Source organism: Hippopotamus amphibius, chromosome 6 (assembly GCF_030028045.1).
Source record: "Hippopotamus amphibius kiboko isolate mHipAmp2 chromosome 6, mHipAmp2.hap2, whole genome shotgun sequence".
NCBI lineage: Eukaryota > Metazoa > Chordata > Mammalia > Artiodactyla > Hippopotamidae > Hippopotamus > Hippopotamus amphibius.
This window is the reverse complement of record NC_080191.1, coordinates 157,203,195-157,228,352: the sequence shown is the minus strand read 5'-3', so window position 1 is coordinate 157,228,352 and position 25,158 is coordinate 157,203,195.

Here is a 25,158-nt window from a genome sequence, read left to right as displayed (position 1 = left end):
CACGAGTTTTAACAGGGAAACTGAGATGATTGTGGCTCCATCCATTGAAATGTAAGATGAGCCCAGTTTTGAATATGCTGATTTTGTAATGCCCTGGGACGTCTGAGTTAGCAGCTGCATATTGGAGTCTGAAGCCCAGAAGTAGAAATAAAGACATTATGTGCTGACATTCGATATGGTTAAGTTGTCAGCATATATATGGCAGTTGATTGAGTGAGACCAAAGGGAGACTAGGAGGTGAATATAGCGAAGGATACTGAGGAATACACTTATTTCAGTAGCTGACTCCAAATTTAAAAGTGCATCTAGGGGCTTCCCTGGTGGCAAAGTGGTTAAGAACGTGCCTACCAATGCAGGAGACACGGGTTTGATCCCTGCTCCAGGAAGATCCCACATGCCACGGAGCAACTAAGCCCAAGAGCCACAAGTATTGAGCCTGTGTGCCGCAACTACTGAAGCCTGCCAGCCTAGAGCCTGCGCTCCACAACAAGAGAAGCCACCGCAATGAGCAGCCCACACACCACAATGAAGAGTAGCCCCCACTTGCTGCAACTAGAGAAAGCCTGTGTGTAGCAATGAAGACCCAACACAACCAATAAATAAATAAAGAATGGAGTATTTTTTTTTTAAAAAGAAGTGCATCTGAACCATGGGGGAAATCGTTTTAACATACAGGGCCCATCCTATGACTTCCTCATTTAGAGAGTCTGACTTGAGGCCTGGGAGTTTGCATTTTGCTGGATGATTTAGATGCGGATGGACTGCGGACCACACCTTTAGAAATGCTGATTTCACAGAAGGGCAGGGGAAGAGAAATGCTCAGGGATATCTAAGAAAGAGCAGCAGGAGTGGAAGGAGAAGCACTAGGAGAAGGACTAGTTGTGAGGCAAAGAAGACAACTCCAACAAGGGAGGAAGGGGTCAGTCTCCACTAGCCTGCCTGCGTCCTTGCAGATCCACAGTCTTGGGCCCATATGTGTTTCAGAATTCAGAACTTGGGTGATATTGGAATTCCCTGGCAGCCCAGTGGTTAGGACTCTGTGCTTCCACTGCAGAGAATGTATGTTGGATCCCTGGTTGGGGAACTAAGATCCTGCAAGCTAAGAGGTGTGGCCAAAACAACAAAAACAAAAAATAAGAAAGAAAGAAAAAAACAAAAAAGAATTTGGGGAATATTAGAAGGCTGCTTATTCCATATATTATTTAAATCTCCAGCAGGGTCTAGATAGCATCTAATTATCAGATTATCAGATACAAAAATATATCTGCAAAAAAATGTATTAATATTTATACTAAGTGAAATAAATGAAAAGAGCCTCACATCAGTTTAAGCCAGGTGACAAATGAAGCTAAGTTGGATCAAGTTTTACCTAAGCTGAGTTACAAAAACAAGCAAACAGGGACTTCCCTGGCAGTCCAGTGGTTAAGACTCTGTGCTTCCACTGCAGGGGATGTGGTTTCCATCCCTGGTCTGGGAACTAAGGAAAAAAAAAAAGTAAACAAAGAAAAAAACCTTTTAGTTCTCAGAGCTTTATGGATTTCAGAACTGTAGATAAAAGTTCATGGATCTCTGCCAACTGTTGATGCCTTGCTAGACTTTTACAGTTAACTCTACTGTAACATTTGTTTTGACAACACAGATTTATTCCAATACCATTGATATATAAGCGAACAGTTTGAGCATAACTAAAATTTCACATTTGTTTTCACACAATTTTTCTGCAAGAAACACTAGGTGAACACACAAAACTGCATCCAGCTGAACCAACAAGGTAGGAATACACAAAACGCACACATCTCAAACTATCAACTACCTGAATTCATCACATGTTATTCTATGGCGTTGTTTTCTGTTCTTTCACACTTGTGAGCTTTTCTATACAAACACTCATTCAACATCCCAAACCTGTTTAAGAGTCCTGATTTAAAACGCCAAGCAGTGCACACACAAAGGAAAGCACCACATAAACTTGAAGACCTCAAACAGAAATCACCAAACCCTGCAAAAGTGGCTCCTTTTACTGCTAGTAGTGGTTGCTTCAGTTGCTTCAAACATCAGTACAATTCTTCAAAGCTTTTAGCTATCAAGTGAAATTGCGAGGAAATGAGAAAGCTACAAAAGAATTTCTAGCCATCATACAAAAGTTAATTGGAGAAAACTATACATTAGATCGAATTTTTAATTTTGATAAAAGTTTTTTTTATAAACAAATGCCTGGAAAGATCTGCACGTCAAAGGCAGGAAACCATGCTCCAAGATTTAAAGCTGAGAATGACCACGTAACTGTGATCTTTGGATCACAAATTGAGGACAGTGAGCTGCACCCATGCACATCCTAGTATAACCTTTTGTTGATTTCAGAAACCCCTCCTTCCAGTGCTTCATAGTGGCTCACAATGGGCACCCCTTCCCATGCCCACTTCTTCAAGTAAACGCCAGCTCTTTTTCAAAGTAAAGTGCCATACATATTGTAATATTTATGACTTTCATAACCATTTGTTCTCATCTTTTTATGTGTCACTGACAAACCTTTTGAGTGCTGTCCCTTTAGTCCCATTTTCACCTAAGTTCTGTGATTTCTATTGTGCAATTACGCAGAGCATGGATATTTTCAGGAGTACGTATAGATCACGTTATCACATAACTGACTGTACCTCCGGCATTCAACAGACCTTAAAGGAATGAGATATAGAACAAATAAATCTTGATGAGGAAAAGAGTAGAAAATAATCTTAATGGTCAACTGTAATGCCCCATTCCTACCCAAAATATGTGTGACATATAATAGAAATACAATCATCAAAAATAGAGACACAGATGTAGAGAACAAACATATGGACACCAAGTGGGGAAAGGGGAGGGGGGTGCGGGGTTGAGTGGGATGAAATGGGAGATGGGGATTGCCATACATATCATTACTAATAAGAAAAAAAATATCAAATTATACACTTTAAACACATGCAGTTTATTGTATGTCAATTATATCTCTATAAAAGTTCTTTAAGAAAAGAAAAGCTAAGTCATTTATCTCTGAGTAATGGATGGAGAGTAATTCACTCATTCTTTATTGTTTAATGAATATTCCAAGTTTTTGCAATTCGTGTCTACTATCTTTATAACCACAAGTGAACACAAATCATTGGGGTTTATGGTTTTACTATTTTCTTGTTTCTTTTAACATCTGGATCCCAACCGAGCAATCTAGGCTCAGGTAGGGTATGGGAATTGTGGTACCTCCACATTACTGGATGCCTGCGATGGGGGTGAGAGTGCATCTGAAAAATCAAGATTTCCCTTCTTCACAGTTTTGCCCTGGCCCAGCCCTGCCCAACCCTCAACCCTAAAGCCCATCCAGGCTTCCCTGGTACCAGGTTCAGGGCCTCCTCTTAAGAGGGTGAGAGCTGGCTAGACTTCCTTTCCAGAGCTACTGTCATCTATTGCACCAATCACTAAAAGGGGATTGTGAACGTCAAAACCAAATACCAATCTCCAGGTCTTAGATCCTATCCTCTTTCTTAGAAAATCCAGGCTTAATCCAGTTTGCATTTTTCTGCGAAAGCAGCTTATTCGCTAATGGAAGTCAGATTCCTGCACTTGTTCATTTGTTCACGCAGAAAAAGCTGCCTGGGAGACCACCTGTATCAGAAGGGCAGCTGACAAAAGGGTTGTTTTTTCTGAAAATGGATTTTCAGGATAATTCTCAGGACTTTGCAAATGTCAAAGTCACTTTTCCATAAAACAATGTGCAGCCTCCACAAGGTAGTTTCCTTGTGTTCTGTGGAAGTCCCACCACATGCAGGACAGAAATAAAATGTGTGTTAATTCCTGAAGCGATGAAATTTCACCTCTCCCTTCCCCACCTGACACCCAGACACTGAAACTATTCATCCAGTATCTAGAATTTGCCAATTCAGAAATCTATGTTGGGTCCAATTCTAAAGTAATTATTCAGACGTAACTCCCAGGGATGCTACAGGGAACTTGGTCAAGGAAAAAAAAACTACTAAATCACGCTGCAAACACAAAATACATTAGGTAGTTAATTTACAAACTAGAGTGGTTTCTGCAAAGTAGCTAAAGGCTCCCTACTCGGAAAGACTGAACTTTTAAAATTGCTGAATAAAATTTAAGATGAAGTGAAGGTGTATATAAGAAGCTGTTTTATAATATAATGGCAGGATATGAAAGGCTTCCTACAGGAAAAAAAAAAGTTTTAAATGAAAAAATTCTTTCACCAGCTTCTTTACCTGGGACATCCCAAACTTAATTAGGTACTTGACCTATTACCATCTGCTATGTCCACGGTATGATAACCCAGCTTTTGGATCTGAAGTTAATTGCAGCACTTGGATATGGTCTTGCTTTCTTTATATGGGAAGAAAGCCTGTCCAACAAAGTTCATGAAAATTTTTGTTTCATAGCAATGAGTTCTTCTATGCCCCCAAGGATGAGTTTGAGGAAAACCCTTGTATAGTTAGATATTTAAGAGTTCATAGTCAGGTAACACAGTCCTAATTACGGGGGGTGCGAGAGGGGGAGCAGAGAGGATAGTGGTAGAGAAAAAAAAATCAAGTGATTCATGATGCTGTATATACATGCAGGGTGCACGTAGACACTTTCATCCTCTGTCTTTTGTATGCTCTTTTTTGTGTGTTCTTATCAATTTCAGCGCATATTATGACACATTTAAGAACATTAAGTTAATTTTTACTATCCGTGGTCTGGGTCTATAGGGGTTACCGAGTTATTGTTTTGATTGAATTAGTTATTTCTTTCTTTAAAAAAATATTTATTTTATTTATTTATTTTTATTTTGGGGATCCATTGAATCTTAGTTGTGGCACTTGAGATCTTTGCTGCGGCATGCAGAATCTTTTGTTGCAGCGAGTGGGCTCTTCATTGCAGCCTAAGGGCTTCTCTCTAGTTGTGGCTCAAGGGTTTTCTCTCTGTAGTTGTGGCACATGGGCTCCAGAATGCACGGGCTCTATAGTTTGAGGCACGTGGCCTCTCTAGTTGAGGTTCGGGCTCAGTAGTTGCAGCGTGAGGGCTTAATTGCCCCGAGGCATGTGGGATCTTAGTTCCCCAACCAAGAATTGAACCTGCATCCCCTGCATTAGAAGGCAGATTCTTTACCACTGGACCACCAGGGAAGTCCCAGTTATTTCCTTCAAACAAATTCTGTAGTTAATCTAGTTTTTCACTGACAAGCAATTTTTAACTTTTTTACCCATTGGAACAGTAAGTTTAAGCACACTTAGCCTCTGAGTAGGTAACCCACACTATGCAATTCTGTCCCCAAGACTACCTCTGGCTCATAGGGAGAATAGGAAAATAATCAAATCAATCTAAAGAACTTCCAGACTTCTGAGGAATGCCAAGATCAGCCCTGATCATCTTTCTTTGAGTCCTGGAGAGATGACTCAGTAGTAATAAGATGATTCACTGTTGTCTCACAAGCAATTATAAAAATATCCCTGTGAGTGTGGTTTAAAAAAAAAGTTCAAAGGTCAGGCTGAGGAAGTAAATTTCATGTAGACCTAAACACCATATTCTATTAATAAAAGGCGAGGTCAGCTTTTCAGCTTCTTCTTATTGCTGAAAACTATTCTGAAGCCCATCCAATACAGCCTCCTCTAAAAAAACCTGGAACAGTGTGAACACTCACGGAAACGAACCTGACATGAAGACAGCAGGCAAGAGTTCTGCTGTATTGAGTGCCCACTATGCGCTCTGTTTTACGGGTGAGGAAACTAGGGCCCAGAGATGCTCAGTCCTGCTTGACATCACACAGCCATAAGCTACAGAGGCAGGATTCAAGGTGAGGTCAGTCTAGCCCCAAAGTGTTTCCGCTGCACTTTGGTGGATAGCTTTATAGAAAATGTAACTCTATACAACTGAAGAGATATTTCCCACTCAAGCTTCTTCACCCTTTAGAAGGCAATTATCAAATAGCCTTGTGCTTTGGGGCCTGGGGTCTGGTAGCAGATGATCTGACATTTATTAATGCATGACCCAGAGCAAGTCCAATAAATTCTTTAAGCCTCGGTATTTACATTTTTTTAAATATAAATATTTTATATGATCTACAAATATGTATATCAAAGGTTGGTTGTGGAGATTAGATGTGATAATGTTCTTAAGGTCTGAGTACATATTAAGCATTCTATAAGGGACTATTATTACTATTATTATTTCTCACTGAGTTAATGTCTCCAGAGATATGGTATGTTTACCACATCACTGCAAAGAGTTAATAATCCTCTCTCTCTCCTCCTCCTCTCTCTCTTTCTTTCTAATTTACTTTTAATTTTTTTTATTAGCCTCTTTTTTCTTTGAAATTTTACATTTAACTTTTTATTATAGAAAATTTCAAGTTTAAATTAGAGACTAGAAACTCAAATATCCAGCTTCAACAATTATCAACTTATAACTAATCATCTAAAGGTTAATACTAGGTAGGAAAAATCCTCTTCAGTTTACTTGTTATATAGAATCACTTGAGTTTCTCTTATTAAAATCGCGAACATCCCAGGAATTATTTTCAAATGTAGAAATACTGCTCACAGTTACTTCCCTTTCGCTTAAAAAAAAAAAAGGACTCCAGTCTTTTTGGAACCATGGCTTATAGTATAACAAGCTGAGAAAACTTCACAAATGATATATGATCCATCTAAATTCTCAAAACTCAGCATGGAATCTAGACAAGTATATGAACTCGAGAAGGGCCTGAGATCTATGGAAAGTTTACAAGTCCTCTAGGAAGTTTTTTCTTGAATCTGATCCAAATGTTGGATTCTAAACAAAATACAAAGAAAATGAGTTAAACCAAGCTTTGTCCCCCAGTTAGAAGAACTCCCCATAGCTCCATCATTGAAAACTGGGCCTTTGTCTTCAGATGTGGGCCTCCAAAGTTTAGGTTGTTGGTGCAGAACCACTGGAGTTATTGCAAACCACATCTCATGGACTCTGAAAAAGATTTCTTAGTAATGGGAAACTAATTATGTGATTACTAGACTTGCTTCATGTGCCATTAGTCATATGAAGCTGGAAAATATGCCTGTTTTCAAGGCAAATTGCTCATTTAGAATTGTGCCTCAAAATGCAGACTCTCACCTGTAGGTCTAAACTGAAAAACCCAAGCCAGGTTTTCAATTTTCTAAACAGCCATCTTTAGCCAGGCCAGCAAATGGTGTGGGATGACTTGGGGAATCTTCTAAACGGGAGAGAGGAATGGGGGTTTTCTGCATATTTTCTTTCTTTCCTAAATGCTTCAGGGGAATTCAAATCACAGCCACCTTTCCCCTCATAACTCAGAAAAACACAGCATGACAATGATTTCCCTTGACAAATCCATCGTTCACCAAGCTATTGGCTTCATTTCTCTGATAATTTCCAGTCCAGATGCACAGGCCTATCTTTCCAAAGTGGCTATAGCCCTAGAACTAGCAAGACTACAGCAGAGTTAAAAATAGGGTCTGAAAGAGTTTATCCACAGCAGAAGGAAGAAAACCCACTCATATGTGGTGTAAAGAAGAGAAACAGCACCACTCCCCTCCCCCAAAAAAGCAGGAGGTTGGGGGAGAGAATAAAATATGGCTGCAAGAGAAGCCAGGGAGAATGAGAGACTCCAAAACTTGCTAGGTTAAGAATTCTTTAGGAAACAAACCACATCCCATTCATTTCTGTAACCACAGTGCTTGGCACACAGTAGGAATGCAATGAATGTTTGCTGAATTCAATTTAATTGAAATGAGAAGAAACAGATTGACCCAATGTAGCTGGCAGTGTCTCTAAACATAATTAATTCTGGAGGTTCTCAAAATCATCTGAGAGTTGCTTGCAGGCTCAGTAATAATTTTCATCTAATGACAGCTCCTTAGACCAGATATGAATTTCATTAAACAAGTCAGCATGCCAGCAGCTAGAATATGAGCAAAATGTTAAGAAGATCTTTATATCACCAGGGTCAAGGGACAGAACAGGATATAGGTTAATTATGCTCTCTCAAGCTTTTGCTGTATGGAATTTGTTAACTAGAACAGGAGCAATCTGTCTCAGATGGGAATCAAGGTCATAACAAGTAGTATTCTACCAGCGTGTGTGTAGCCAGGACCGAGCTGCTAACTTCAGGGATGCTCAGCTGTGGCCAGTCCGGGCTCTGCCGGCACACCCGGAGTGTACGACACAAAAACTGCACGTACTAGGTCTGCAAGTGATGTCAGTCAAACTGAAATTAATTGCTCAGGTTGGGCTTTGGTCCCCTTTAAAACAACTCTATGAGGCCGTCTCACTTCTATGGTGACATTTGCTGTTTTAAGTTCCATATAACACTCAAGTTCAATCTTGTTTCAGCACCAAACTTTTCATTCAGGTGTGGCCTCGGCAGAGCTGATAACAATTCCGCACTTTCCCTGACCTTGTCCCAACTTTCCTGTAAACAGGTAGGAGATGAAAAAAAAAAAAGCAGAATGGTAACTTAATACCAACTGCAACTCAGGGGTGGCTGCTAAGTTGCTCTATTGTGTCTCGAGGAATGCTTTCTGCTACCACTTTAATGTAGTCAAAAGAAAGGATGTGACACTGGAGGTCTAAGAAACAGGACTGTAAATTGCGTCTTCTTTTCATAAGCTGAAGATGAGCCTTATACCAATAAACATCTGGGCCTCCCATTCTTCCACATCTGAGCATCAGGAAGTTTTGGTAGTAGAGACAATGCGAAATGCTAGAGACAAAAATAATTACTTGAATCAGTACAAGTTACGCTGGCTGTGTTGATTTAAGATGCTCTGTTAGCTACTGTACCAAGTCAGGGCTTGATTTCTTTTTGTTGTGTTTGCTTTCTTCCCAAGTGAACAAATTAAAGAAGTACAAGACCGGAAACTGGAGAGTACATAAGCCAGGTAGGTGGGATTTAATGAGTTAAACCTTTAAGCTTTACAGAAAGCTAGACATTTAAGGGACAAAAAATTTCTGACTGGAGGCTTAAACTCCATGCTTTCATCTCTGGGATGATAGCTAATTAAATATGTCTTTACAATATCTTAGATTTGGTACTCTGCATGAAAAAGTATAACCTGGCATTGTGTAAATAGAATTTTCTACATGCTGTTTCCAAATGCTGTTTGGTAAAGATATATTTCTTTTATAATAAGAAAAAATTAATGTGTGCTTTATTAACTATTTAAAAAATGATCTTTCAGGAAAACTATGTGGAACAGATGAAAGATCAAATTGATTCAAAATGAATGGGTCTGGGTTCAGGTTCTACCTCTGTCACCCCCAGCTCCATGAAATTGGAAAAGTTCTTTACTTCTGTAAATAGCTGTTTTCTCCCCTATCACATAGTGAGTGATAACACCACGCTCTTCACAGAGTTGTGATGGGGATTAAAACAGTAAAAAGTGCCTAACACTTACTAGCCACTCAGCATATGACAGCTATGCCCATGACATTGACTAAAGAACTCCCTTCATCCCACTACTGTTGTAAAGAAAAAGCTAACACTATTTTGCAAGAGAGCATTTCTAAAAGACAAGCTAATTCTATATAACCATGTATTTCTCAAATGCTAATTAAAAATCACAGTACTAACATGAAAGCATATTTTTAAAGATTGTACAATTGGGTGAAAAGAGCCAGGAGGCAGTGGCAGCCCTGAGAAGGGGAATGATCTTAGGCAAGTTTCCTTGTACCTCAGTCTCCTCATCTGTCAAACTGAGATGATAAGGTCATCCTGACCTATCCCAGGCAGTATTGTGAGGGTCAAATGAGAAAAACACATGAAAGAGCTTTGAAAGCTAAACAATCTATTTGCATAGAAGATAGATGTTATTATAATTCCATAATTTGAAAGTATACATACATATTAATATCCACTCAGAGTTCAGTCTTGCTTTTGAAACATACCCTAAAGGATAGCCCCAAAACAAAACAAAACAAAACAAGATTTTGATTGGTATAAAAAAAAAGTTCCTGAAAAATAGGATGAGAAAAAAATCCTACTTCTATATATGCTTTTATAAAAGATTCAGATAATGCAGTATGTATTGGTTCTCTGTATGTTCCAGAAAATTTGCAAAAATGTCAACAAATCTATAAGATCAAACAGGCAAACAAGTATCACATGCAACAACAACACACTGGCTTTTCTAGAATCTTAACTAATAGAACTCTTGTTTATTCATCATACACAGTCTCCTTGTTTTATGTACTTGTTTCTTATGAATGAATGAGTCAGAAGTGGAAGGTCCTGGCAGACAAGGATCCTGGAACATACCTTCACATATGGCTGGTGAATAATTGATTTAAAATAATCACTTTAAACAACACACATTCATTGCTGATGTCAGGTTCATTTTTACTAGCCTTTGGAAAGCAATGTGGCAAAATCTATTAAGAGCCATAAAAATGCCCATATATTTGCACCCAGTCATCACACCCCTGGGGGTTTATTCTAAGGAAATAATTCGTGCAAGAAGATGTTTGTGGCAGTTTTGTATGTAAAAGTGAAATCACTTAAATGTTCAACCATGGTTGCAAAAAACAATAATTATCATACAGCAACCCAGAACCATATTAATTAAAGAATTATTAAACTAGAAATTCAAAATATAAAATGGTACCCTAACATGATTTCAAGTCTGTAAAATTTTGATATGTGCATAATGACCAGGAAAATATGCAAAGATAAAAAATAAAGTGTTAAGAAGTTTACATTTTTTCCTAACTATGCTATTTTTCACAATTAAAAGAAATAAGTATCAACTAAAATAATTTTCATTTGAATAGAGCTGCAAGAGTATCAAAACACTGGCATTATCTTATTTGATTTTTACATCAGCGCTGGAGAGGTGGCTAGGGTGTGTCCATCGCCATTTGACAAATGGAGTAACTAAGGCTCAGAGAGATTCCAGTTTCATCTGGAGTCCCTCTTGGAAAGTTGCTGAGCCAAGGCTTGAACCAAGTCTGTATCCTGACCCTTACTCCAGTGGCCTGTCCCCAAAGTGCCTGAATCTGACCAAGCCTCTAGATCCAAATACCAATTTATAAGACATACAGGCAGGAGGTAGAGGAATATGTTAGGTACACTGCAGGGAGACGACCCACAAAATCCAGACTGAAAAATTCTACAGTCCCAATGGGCTCATTTCTTCAACAAATAAATCACATCACATGAAGAGAGAAAGAGAGAGAGACACACAGATTAAAGAGACAAAAAACATAACAAATCGTATGTGTACTGCATTTGGACACTGATTTCAATAAGCTATAAAAACAATAGGAAATTTGTGAGACAACTGCAAATTAAATACAGACTAGGTATTTGATGATATTAAAGAATTATTGTTAATTTTTTTAGATATGATAATAGTACTGTGTGTTTTTATTTAGAGGCTTTATTTTTTCAAGATACATGCTTAATTATTTACTGATGAAATAGTATGATGCCTGGGATTTGCTTCAAAACAATATGGGAGAGGGGAATGGAGGATTTAGGTGAAATAAGAGTGTTCATGTGTTGAAGGTGAGTGGTGATGGGTACACGGGGGTTCATTATACTATTCTATTTGTTTTTGTTTTAAAAATCTTCCTTAATAAAGAGGGTTTTCTAAAAATAAATGGTATCAATATATGTTAATTTTCTTCTTCCCCTTCTTCCATTAGTAAAGTAAAGGTTTAATATGATAACCTGGGTTGAAAGAGAGAAGCTATAGCTGCATAACTTTTTTTAATATAAATTTATTTATTTATTTATTGGCTGCATTGGGTCTTCATTGCTGCACACGAACTTTCTCTAGTTGCAGCAAGTGGGGGCTACTCTTCATTGTGGTGCGTGGGCTCCTCATTTTGGTGGCTTCTCTTGTTGTGGAGCACAGGATCTAGGAGTGTGGGCTTCAGTAGTTGTGGTACACAGGTTCAATAGTTGTGTCTCACGGGCTTAGTTGCTCTGCAGCATGTGGGATCTACCTGGAGCAGGGATTGAACCTACGTTCCCTACATTGGCAGGCAGATTCTTAACCACTGCACCACTTAGGAAGTCCTGCATAACTTTTTTAATGGAGCAAAAGATATCTTTGGTAGGCTACAGAGCAGAGCACAGTGAATGAAATTGCCTGTTGCTTTTTCTTAAATTTAAATGTTGTTTCTCTTTGTTTAAAAGATTAAAAAGAAAGAGAAAAATAAAGAAAATAGAATGGATAAAAGCAAGGAGGAAGGACGGAAGAAAGTGAAAGGGTTGGAGTAATTTTATAATATACAGTAGTATCTGGATTTGAATAGGCCACTTGAAAATAATCAGGTGAGGCTGGGGGATTGTGTATACAATGAAATCATGGTCTTGGTGATTGAACAGGCATTGGGTTTTCAATCAGGCAGATCTGGGTTCTTAAGCACTACAAGTTTCAAGCCTAATGACCTAAATTCTCTGAGCCTCAGTTTCCTCATCTGTAAAAGGAGGGATAATCACACCCACATTGCAGAGTTTGTACAGAGATGAGACAAGGCATGTGGAATGCCTGGCCCACAGTGGTCCATAAGTAAACAATAGCCTGCCTCTTAGTCTTGTGAGGCCAAAGGCCTTACTGACCAAAGATGTCAGATGAGCGCTCACTTGGCCAATGGGCACTAGGGAGTCCTGCATTCATGGTTCCATGGCTTACCTAAAACATTGCCACTCAGCCATGAGATCCGCAGCCCAACTGTCTATTCACCTACTGCACGTCTATAGGGCAAAGAGTTGGCAAAGGCTCTACACAATGACTCTGAACACTGAAATAGACTAGTGTGTTGACTGGGAATAAGTAACCTATTTAACCTTGAACATTTGGGCTAAAATTTTTGCACCCTCAGAACATTCAGCAGCAGCAAATATTTGGCTAAAATATTTCCTTTCTGTAATGAAGTCAGTTTCACCTTGGCTTATGAAACCTCAAACCCCCATGTATATGCTGGGACCCAGCAAATGTAGTCTTTTACCATCATGTGCACTTGGGACTGGGAATGAGCATGGATGCTCACTGTATTCAGGCCCAAAGTCTATGGCTTTCTAAGGGAATTTCTGGGTACTTCCTGTCATTTGATCTTTCCATAATTATACCACAAGTTTTGTTATTTTTATTCCCTTGGTGCCAAGTGCCAGACAGAAAAGTGAGAAGATTTAAGAGCACCATATAATCAGTTTCTTTTCTTAAATTATATTATCATTATTACTACTACAAAGTAACACATATTCTCTGTGTCTTAAAACTCAGATAAACAAAAAGAAGAAAATTAAATTCCCTGCTATCCCACAACCCATAGATAACTAATGCTAACATTTTAACATTTTGGAATTGATAGTCCAATTTTTCTACATGTATCTACCTTTTTCTTTTCTTTACCTTTCCATTTTTCCCAAAAAATGGGATACCATCTTACCATAGTTTTATAATTTTTTTTTCACATAACAACGCATCATGAAACCTTTCCATTATCTTCTACTGCATCATTTTTAATAGCTATGTACTATCCCATCATACGGACATATAATTTATTTAATAATCCACTATATTGGGTACTAGATGCTTCCAATTTTTTACTAACATAATCTAGTTTCTTAAAATAATTGTAAAATATTAGTGAGAGAGTTGGAAATGTCTGCTTTAGTAGATCCAGACCTAAACCTGATATCCAAATAGGCTAAATGCAGCCAAGAAAGCCTAGATCTAAAGTTCAAAACCCCTTTGAACTCTGGCGATTCCATTCATGTGCCTCAGAAGACCTGCACCTGTGAGGCCGCCTCCCCAGCTCAGCCAGAATTCCCGAGGGGACCAATGCCACGCAATGGAGCAGGCAGCTTTGTTTTTCCAGAATCTTGCGGGAGCATTCATCTTGGGGTTCAAGCAATGTCATGTTTGCAAAGCCTGAGTCAGAACCTCCACCACCCACCAAATGAAAAGCACTTTTACCATAGCTTTGTTTCAAGTTTTGCCACAAAAATAAAAGGAATGTGGGGGAGGGTAAGAGAAACTACCAAACTTCAGGCATCTTTTCATTTCCAGTTGGGTGGCTGATGCTACATCTCCTTCTGCTTCGTGGATTCTCAGCACCAGCTCCCATCAGTCATTGGAGCTGCTTTGACTCTCACGCAATCCTAGACACCCAACCTTATACTCTGGGTGGTTTTGTCCAAAAGCAAATGTCTCTTTGAACAAAAGCAGCAAACCAGGAAGCAACTGTGAAAGTAAGTCAGACCTGGTTGGGGTAGAAAGTCCTTCCCAGAATGCTGGCTTTTTCCAGTGTTGATTTTTCTGTACAAACAATGTAAAGCACAAAAGCTGGCAACAAGGATTCATTCTAAGGAAGGGGGAAAAATATGTGAGAGTGTGTGTGTGTGTGTGTAACTATATGCACATTTCTTTACAAATATTTTGGAAACATGAGGTCTGAAGGAATGGTTAGTGTTTTATGGGAGAGGAAGAGAATGAAAGGACCTAGGAACAGAGAGAGAGGGAGGCAGGGCACATGAGGACAATCATTAAGGCGGCCAAAAAAAAAAAAGTAGAAAATTTTCTGCTAAACCTGGATTATCTTACTCCTTTTGAGTGTTTGCAATAAATACTTTTTTTTTTCTTCAAGCAAATTAGTTACCAGAAAAATATCCTGCCTCCCAGCCCCTTGCTCTGCCTGACAGTACCTGTCAAAAAGATAAGATCTTTCAATGAATTAAAGAAGGTGAAAGGCCAATCCCTTCTAGGCATCTAGCTGTGATTTACATCAGTATAATTATATCTTCTATAGCTGTGGGAAATTGACTATACCTACAGGGAAATGCTACTAGTATATCGGAAGTTTCTTTTTTAATTACCACAGAATGCAAATCTGCAACTTTATTTTTGGACCAATCTCATATTGTGCTTCGGTGGGGGCAGTATGGTCCATGAACATGGAGATATTTTTTTCTTCATGAGTAAAAAAATCTCAAGATAGAGTTGGGTTAGTACTAAAGAGAAAAAGGAAACCAAAGGATTAATATTAATTCCAATAATTCTTTAATTGTGAATGTGTGTGCACTTGCACATTCTATCTTAAATCCCACAAATCTTTCTATATGTTTTATTTCCTTACACAAGATTACATACCAAACAGATCGTACCCTTGCATTTGTTCCTTAAATCACATTTAATCTGAGCTTTCGATGAATATCATTGTCCATTTGAGGTTTTGCTTCTTTGCATCATGTTCTACCTTTCTATCTTATGTACCCTAGAATGTTATCACACACACACATATGTACATAAACAAACATATCAATGTGTACACCCACAAATACATGTACACATATAAAGTATTTTTCTTTAGGCAGAGTCCTGTCTATGTTCTTCACTTTTCGTTGAAGGAGTGAACCAACTTTAATTATTAACTGGTTCTTCTCAATTTCAACATTAGTCTCATATGATGTACTAATTTAAAAACACAGGCTATGCTGCTTACTGCCTGGGATAAATTGAGTACTAAAGAAGAAGAAGAAAGAGGAGGAGGAGGAGGAAGAAGAGGGGGAGGAGGAGGAGAAGAAGAAGAAGGGGAAGAAGAAGAAGAAGGAGAAGGAGAAGGAGAAGAAGAAGAAGAAGAGAAGAAGAAGAAGAAGAAGAAGAAGAAGGAGGAGGAGGAGGAGGAGGAGGAGGAGGAGGAGGAGGAGGAGGAGGAGAAGGAGAAGGAGAAGGAGAAGGAGAAGAAGAAAACTGTTAATGCAATCAATACTAACTCAGCTGCCCCTCTTCTCTCATAAAAATGGTCTAATTTTATCATATGGGAATGATCCTTAGAATCTAAGTTCACAGCCCAGCTAAATGAGCTAGTTTAAAAATTGATCTGGTATGACTTGTAACCACTTAAGCTAAGTTAAATTATCAATTTTGACTGTGGTATATTTTTTTAATCCAGATTATCTCCATGGCATCATTTAATGGATTTTAATGGACTTTTCAAATAATTCAGTAAATCTGAGCCTTCAATTTATAAACTGTCTCAAAGGAAATTCCAAATCTATCCCAGTTACAAATGTATCATTGTGACACTGGACTTGCTCCAATCTCTTGCCATCAAATATCTTCTGATGTCATCAAACATCTGCTGATGTCATCAAACATCTTCTAATCTATGTGTCGATTAGACTAGAGATCACAAACTGTCTCAGGTTAATGCAGAAATCTAGCAATCTGGAATATTATGGGCTAAATGTGATTTGCTTTCTCTATGCTTAGAACTAGAAGTCATCTTGTTCCCCCTTCTCATTTATAAGTGAGAGAACTGAAGCCTGAAGATATTACATAATGTTCCCAAATTCAAAGAATAACATAATGATAAAGCTGGGACCATGATCTCAAAGCAATTTTCACATTATCTTCTGTGATGGAATATTTTACACATCAAGCTTCCTGGGGAAGGTTATCACTTTTTTGGCAATGACTTTCTCATAGAAATTTCAATGGCTCCTTATGGGGGATATATTGGCAGAAGGTATTTTCCAAAGATGGTTGCAACACTATCCTGCATCTCATATGCTCTTGTTAGAATGTATTGATGTTCCTCCTATCAAGATGTGGGGTTTATGTTCCATTCCCTTAAATCTAGGCTTTTATCTATTGCAGAAGTGATGCTATGTGACTTCTGACACTAATCTTAAAAGGTGATATAGCTTCCCCTTGTTTCTTCTGGAATATTTACCCCTAGGACCTAACTACCATGCTGTAAGGACACCCAAGCAACTATACAGAGAAGCCCCATGAAGACGTTCTGGCCAATAGACCCAGCTGGGTTCCCAGGCTACAGCCAACATGAACCACCAGATATGTAAGTGAATGAGCCTTCAACAGTTGATTTCTGCCCCCTGACACCAAGTCACCCCCATCTCTGGATCCATTGACTCTTGGCCGCAATCACAGCCTTTGCTGCTCAAAGGGTGTTGGGAAAGGGAAGGGGAACAGGCCAGACTCCAAGGGAAGGACAGTCCAACATTTTCCCTACTTCCTCACCCTGTCCTCCGCCACTGAGGGAAGGCTCAACAGGAGCTACTTAGGTCCCCTCTTTTCCTGTCTTCAACCGTGTACTCTGTCTTCCAGGTGCTATCTCTTCTCTCCTTAAAGACTCAGTTCAAATGAACTCTTTTTCCAAAAAGCCTCCCTTGAGCCCTTCACCTGGAATAGCATGCATATGTACCACTTAAGATCATATCAGCTACAGGACTTCCCTGGTGGTCCAGTGGGTAAGACTTTGCCTTCCAATGCAGGGAACGAGGATTCGATCCCTGGTCAGAAGCTAAGATCCCACGTGCCTTGTGGCCAAAAAACCAAACCATAAAATGGAAGCAATATTGTAACAAAGTCAATAGAGACTTTTTAAATGGTCCACAGTAAAAAAAAAAAGAAATCTAAAAAAAAAAAAAAAAAGATTATATCAGCTGCAAATGACCAGGAAAAATATAAACGCTGCTTGGTCCTATCCATATTCAGAGAAATGCAAATTAGGATGTTACCTTTTTTTTTCCCACCAGATTGGCAAAAGGTAGCACATCTGGTAATGTTCAGTCTTGAGGTTGTAGGAAAGCAAATATTCTTATATTTGATAGTGAGAATATAAGGTGGTTCATCCACTTTCAAAGGCAATTTAGCAGCATCTATTACATTTTTTCATGTGCCCATCATAGATTCCACTTCTCAATTACATTTCTAGAGAAACATTGGACAAAAGACATGGCCAAGGAGTGTTCTTTGTCTATGTTAGCAAAGAACTGGAAACAAGAGATATGAACAAGGTACTACATGGCGCAGCAGAAGGTGAAAATAATCTATTCTGTGAAATTTCCAATTCACTAGCATACCTTTATTTCTTTAAAAAAAAATGAATTATATATCTCAAGTGTTCGTAATATAGACACAGAGACTTAGACTAAGAAAAACTACTCTGGCAGTCTATGACAGCTTTAGAATGCTCGTTAATTTGCAGAAGTTAGAATGAAACTTGTGAGGCACTCAGGTTGATTAGTTATTCCTGCCCGCAACTCTCTGTGGTGTCAGCAACCCGACCCTTATCTAACAGGTGAGAAAATGGGAAAGGGAAAATGAGTGCCCTGCCCAGAATCACCCAATAGACAGTGGCAGGAGCAGAATTTCGAATCCATGGGGCCTGTTGAACTTGACCCTGTGTTCAGATGAAGAGTCAGATGACGGTAGGTAATGGTTTGGCCGCATCTCCCATTCTCAAGAAACAAGGAAATATGGCTGGCCTCACCCATTAGATGTCTTTACAGGGCCATGGGGCTCATGTCCATAGGACAACCGGGACATTTTGGCCTTCTTCCAGAGCAAAGCCACAGCAAGAGGCAGGTCTCCAGGAACATTCTGAGCCTGATTCTCCAAGCTCACTCCTCTGCTGCACATCAGACATAAACTCAGCCTCTACACAGTGTGAGTCACTGCCTTAGAAGGGTCCCTTTATGTAGAAGTCTGTGCTTATCTCAAGCTAGAAGAAGATCCAATGACTTGAATAAATCTCCCAGTACTTTTTCCATTATAAAGTAGAGAGTCCATTTTATTCCTCAGATAGCTTCACGAAGTAAAAAGTACCTAGAAACGTTTGTGCATGCCACATGTAAATTCACGAATAAAGCTGAAGCTCCTGTCAGCCCTCATTTATTCCCAACAGGTGAGTCAGAGGCAGACGCTGGCAAGAAGTGATGCCGAGTAACTTGTCTTTTTTTCTCCCTGATTTAACTGAGACCTGTAATGTTATTTGATGCAGTTTTCTGTATTTAATTAATTTAACATTCCAGATTTTTAATTTGCATTTAATTTAACATTTCAGGTTTTTAATTTACCAGATATTGTTTATCAAATATTCATTTCAGAGACTTTCACCGTATATACTGTGCATTCCCCTCTTTAATTAGTGTGTGGTAAATTAATTCTTCTATCCTTGCTCCTTCATCAGATATTGGATTAAGGAAGTTGCACTGTTTCAACACAGCACATAAACTCATTTATTAAACCAAGATGGTAAATTTCCCCATGTATGTGCCTTGCTAGTCTGCTTTTATGTTTAACCTGATAAAAGCTATGTGGTTAAAACCAGAAATCTGTCATTATTTAAAACACACTGCTTGCTTTGTCAACGGGAGTGTTAAATTTCGATCCAATTATTGGGTCCAGTTTTGCTCTTTGCTTACTCCTGGATCTGTAACTCGGCCACCTCCCTCCCTAGCCTTCTTCCTCAGTCTCCCTTCATCCACTTTATCACCCTCTCCCTCCCTGGGATACTTGTTAGAATGAGATTACACTTGTGGAAGCTCTCTGTTAACTTTTCTCTAAAAGGAAGGCTCTCCCAAGTTACAAACTTACCTTCTCATCCTTAAGTCTTACATCCTACTTTTCTCTTACCTCCTCCCTAACTTCCTGCAAATAATAACCACTTCCCAAAGTGATACTATATTTAAATTAGGTTGGAAGGGACCATTGTGAACAGAGGGGTCTTATCACTTATTATATTGTAAACTATTTGAGAACACATTTTTCTCAACTCTGCATCCCAAACAGGGCCTACCTAGCATAATGCCTTACCCAAATGAGGAAACAGTGTTTGTTGGATATTTGGATAAATGGATGGGTAGATGGATGGCAGCATGGATAACAAGATCTCCACTGTGTGCCTGGTGCCACACTAGTTCTTTAAACTATGTTTTCTCCTATAAATATTTCTCATAATGAGGAAGTATCCCCATTTAACTGATGAACACACTGAGGCCCAGAGATTTAAGTAAGGTTTTGCTCATGATCTCATGGCTAACAAGTAGCTGAGCCCAGCTTTGAACCCCAATCTGTCCAATCCCCTTGTGCTTATTGCACCCGGGCAGGACTGACTACGTAATTGGTGGGACAGCCATGATTGAATGTGTCCCCCCCAAATTCATATTGTTGAAATCCCAGTGCCCAAAGTGATAGTGTCAGGAGGTGGAAACTTTGGTAGGTGGTTAGGTCATGAGAGCAGAGCTAATCTCATGCATGAGAGAGACCCTGGGAGGCCCCTCACCCCTTCCACCACATGAGAATACAAGGAGCCCCCAAAGAGGGCCTTTACCTAACCATGCTGGCTTCCTGATCTCTGACTTTCAACCCCCAGAACTGTGAGAAACAAGTTTCTGTTGTTTCTAAGCTACCCAGTCTATCATACTTTTTATAGCAGCCCCAACAGTCCCAGTGCAACATTAAAATGTGGACCTCTCATTCGAACATTACTAATGATTTCCAGACAGTGACAGCAGAGCCTTAAACCTCATACGTGGCCATTTTAAGCATGGACTCTGTGCGGCTTCACACCCACAAAGCCAGCCCTCTACCTGGGGCTGAACCATAGTCATTATCCAGGTTCCAGCTCCTCATTTCCAGGCTGCCATCCAGCCCATCTGTCAGAGGCGGAAGCATACAAGCCTCACCCCATCTACAGACAGGAGATTTGAACCTCGTTCAGATGCTTGTGGTCATAGATTACATACACCTCCTAAAATCGATTGGAAATAACTGTGGGCAAAGAACACCTCAAAATATGTGTTCATCACGTTCTGCACTCCTATCCCCGCCAACACCACCCTGCTACCCCAACCAGGGATGGCGGTGGGAACCAGGGAAATAGGGTGCTTTCTCTGCAATTCCTCACTGACCCACCAAACAAAACAAAGTCTCTAAGAACACCTGCCCTTGCTGCTCCGCTGAAACAGATTAAATATGCAGGCAGGTAAGGAAGAGCCAGATGCGAGATGGAAACCACAAGGAGTAAAGGGGTAACAGTCCAGTATTTAAGCTCCTGAGAGCTGGGGCTGATAGTGGTGCCCCAGAAAGGATTCTCTCTTTCCATGAGCCAATATCAGGGCCAGTTTGGTGTGAGCCAAGTCTAGGGAGTCCTAGTGTGAAACTCAACACTTTCTAGGGTCACTAGCTAAATGACTGCTCCTCCCACCCCTATGACCATCTCCCTGTGGCTACTATTCTTTTCAAAGGAAGGATAATGATATGTTGATGGTTATTTAAAGAAATCCTTAAGACAGTAATTTTGGAGGGGGTGGCCATTGATAAGATATCACAAAACCGGGACAAGAAGGTCTTTGAAATCTTGCAGAACAGCACAAAGTGGTAATAGCAACTCTGCTTGGGACCTAGGAGAGTGTGTTAAAGGCCAACAAATAATAAAAGCATCACTGAGGTCATTCAGGATAAGAGCGTGCACCAAGGGGCAAACACTCTTTGACTCTAGAAGGCCACGTTTTGGAGTCCTTGAGGGCAGGGCTCACGCCTGTCTTGTTCCTGGAAGAGTCCCCAGGATCTAATGGAATCACTCAATAAAAGTGGGACGATAGAAGGAAAGGAAAATGTTCCAAGAGAGAAGATGAGACAAGTTTAGAAGGCACAACTGCAAGTGTCCTTCCTTTGTCATTTTAATTTATTTCCAAAAATAGATGATGGCAATTGGTATAAATTCTTTGTTGCGTCGTACTTTAGTGTTTCACACATACCACATTTAACGTCCTCTCTTAGGAACTTGGGTGCCATTGCTGTCACCTAAAGTCCAGAACTAAAGTGTTAGCGTTTGACTTCCCCTTTATCATCTACTTCCGGCCACCTGAACAGCATCAGTGTTCTGGGCATTGCCCTACTGGATGACAGCGTCCGTGCCTGGGGGTTTGTCAGCCAGGAGGCTCTGTCATTTGCTGAGATGCACTCTTTTTTAAATAAGTTATTCATTGTGGATTCATTTTATATTTCCAGAAAAGTGACAGAAATAGTACAGAGTTCTCGTGTATTCCTTACCTAGTTTCCCATATTGTTAACATCTTGCATAACTATGGTAACTTTATTAAAACTAAGACATTAACATTGGTACATTATTGCTAACTAAAATCCAGAATTTATTCAGATTTCGCCAGCTTTTCCATTAATGTTCTTTTTAAAAAAAATTAATAGACTTTTTTTGGTACAGCTTTAGATTTACAGAAAAATTGAGTGGGTAGTACAAGTCCTACATACCCATCCCATCCCAGCTTCTCCACACCTTGTACACAGCTTCTCCTATTATTAATACCTTGTATTAGTGTAGTACATTTGTTAAAGTAATGAGCTAGTATTGCTACTCTATTATCAAGTTTATAGTTTGCATTGTTTCACTCTTTGTGTTGTATAGTTCTACGGGTTTTGACAGATGACTAATGACATTTATCTACCATTACAATATCATACAGAATAATTTCACTCCCCTAAAGATCCGCTGTGCTTCACTATTCCTCCCTTCCCTCTCTCTCCTGGAACTCCTGACAACCACTGATCTTTTTACTGTCTCTTTAGTTTTGTCTTTTCTGAAATCTCACATAGTTGGAATCATAGAATATATGTAGCCTTTTTAGATCGGCTTCCTTCACTTAGCAATGTGCATTTAAGACTCTCCCATGTCTTTTCATGGTTTGAGTAATGTCCTTTTTCTGTTTCAGGATCCAATTCAGGGTACTGCATGCATGCATTTATTAATTTTTTTAAGAACGTTTATTGAGATACAATTGACATACAATAAACTGCATATATTTAAAGTGTACAATTTGATTTTTTTTCTTATTAGTAATGTATATATGGCAATCCCAATCTCCCAATTTATCCTACCCCAACCCCTGCCTCCCCCACTTTCCCCACTTGGTGTCCATATATTTGTTCTCTACATCTGTGTCTCTATTTCTGCCTTACAAACTGGTTGATCTGCAGAGTATCGCATTTAGTATAACAGTCCCTTTTCTATGGTCTCTTTTCAAAGCAAGAGATTCAATTTAGCATCCTTTGGTAATTTTTTTTGACACTTAATGTTATATTTATTTCTCTAATAAATATTAATTGAGCTCTTATTATGTGCCAGGCATTGTCTTAAGCAAGGAATACATAGATAGGAACAAGCTATACAAGATCCTTGCTCCCATAGACTTTAAAAACCATTCCTAAAAGTACTATTAATGGCTGCATACTATTCCATTTTATCAATTTATGTTGGAACAAATCATCTCCAAAATTTCCCTGTTTTTAATAACACTGTGATGAGTACAGAGCTTTGGCTATCATTCAGTATGTCCTAGGAGAAAGTATGAAAAGTATATAAGATGGGCACATTTGAGGTATTTAATACATGGTACCATATACCTGATCAGAAAGGAAGTAGCTATTGACATTCCCTCCAGCCACGAAAGTTCCTATCTTGCCTTTACTGTGACTGCTGTCTCCCCTCTTGCATCTTCCCCCTACTCTTGGTGGTTGACCTCAATTTGTTTGCCCTCTTCCAATGCAAGCAATCTAAGCAGTCAGTCAGCCTACAGTCCCAAGCTGGCCTCTTGGCTCTAGACTGATTCATACAAAATATTTCCCACCAAAACTCCTTTCTCAGTGTGTATGCTGATTGTGCATATCTCGCTTTTCAGTATTCCATTCCATCTGGGACCTGCCCTTAACTTCTTTAAACCCAGACTCCTCACTGTAAAATTGGGACACTCTAATCATGAAAGCTAAACCATTATGTAGGCTTCTCGTGTTTACAACCATTAGCTGCTCCCAAGTGACCAAGCTTATTTCCATGACCCCAGGAGGTAATGCCAGACTATGAAAAGTATGTAAACTGAGGGCAATTTTCTGTGATTCATCTCAAAACCCACTCTCCTTTTAACTACTTAATGTGTCGCTGTGCTCTTATTAAGAGTACACACTTAAGAGACAACCCCTCATTCTGAAAATCTCTTTGTCTTTATCTTACTGAACATAGTAATATGTACTAAAAATAATATGGTTTTTGGAAGCAGATACACCTAGGTTTAAAAACCAGTGCAACAATTTACAAATTGTGTACCCTTGAACAAGTGACATAACCTCTTCAAGTCCAGATTCGTCATCTCTAAAATTGGGGCACTAAGAATAGCTAACCCTTGGGAAGAGTTTACCATGTGCCAGAAACTATAAACTTGATGCTCATTACAACCTTATGAGGCAATTTCAATTATTATTGTTCCCATTTTACAGAGAAACAAACTAAGGCACAGACAGGGTAAGTGACCTGCCCAAGGTCATGCAGCTAGTGAATAGCAAAGCTGGGACTGAAATCTGGGGAAAATGGCTCCCAAGTCTGAATTCTTAATCCTTACATACATGCCATCTTACATGCCGTCTCGCTAACCCTGTATGAAATAATAACGAGGATTAAATGAAACAACCTGTGTTAAGGATCTATTACACAGTGTGCGTGGCACATAAATTTATACTCCCTTTACCCACTCTTGTTGTGACATTGTAATCTTCCTGGTGCTGGGGACTCAAATCTCAGCCGAACAGGTATAGTACAAACAGACCATTCTGCCTCCGGATCAGACATAGCTCATCACTAGAGGGAACTTAGAGCCTTTCACGTTCCTAGAGGGAAGCCTGAGCAGGGAGAGGTGAGAATGTTTTGATGGATGGGAGTGTGGTCATGGAGAGCTTTGAGTGTCCATAGGGAGGCAGTGTAATGTAGGGTAAAGGATACGGGCTTTGCAATCAGCTGGGTTCAAATCCCAGCTCTGCCTGCCTCATAGGGTGGTTGGGAGGATTAAATGAGATATGGTGAAAATGACACTCACCACACCTTCTCCTCTTAAATTCATTTCCACTCACACAATTGGACACTGTCCAGCAGCCTAGACAGAAATAAGACAAACCTCAGAGTGAAAACTTTTCAAAATACGTAGTCCTGTCTTATAATTTAGTCAGCAAATGGATTGCATCTGGCACCACTGACACCCAGCTGTCAGGAAGGTCTGCTGGGGTCTGAAAACAAGGCAGGCCTTTGGGGGTCAGCAGAGTGGGGCTGGTGTGGTAGGTGAAGGTGTGTCTGTCCCTAAAGCAGTGTGCTTGTTCAGGCATCACCACATCTTAGTTGGAAGTAACCCTCATGACTGTCAACCATTTACTGCTTGGAGTCTATATTCAACAAGCAACCTTCCGATTAACACCTAGGTCCCCAAAAGCATGTTCAGATAGAGTGCACAGAAATATTCTGGCCCTAGAAAGAAAAATCTCCATTATAAACATATAGGAATCAACCTTATAGGAATTAGGAGCTATTGCCATCCAGAAGGTA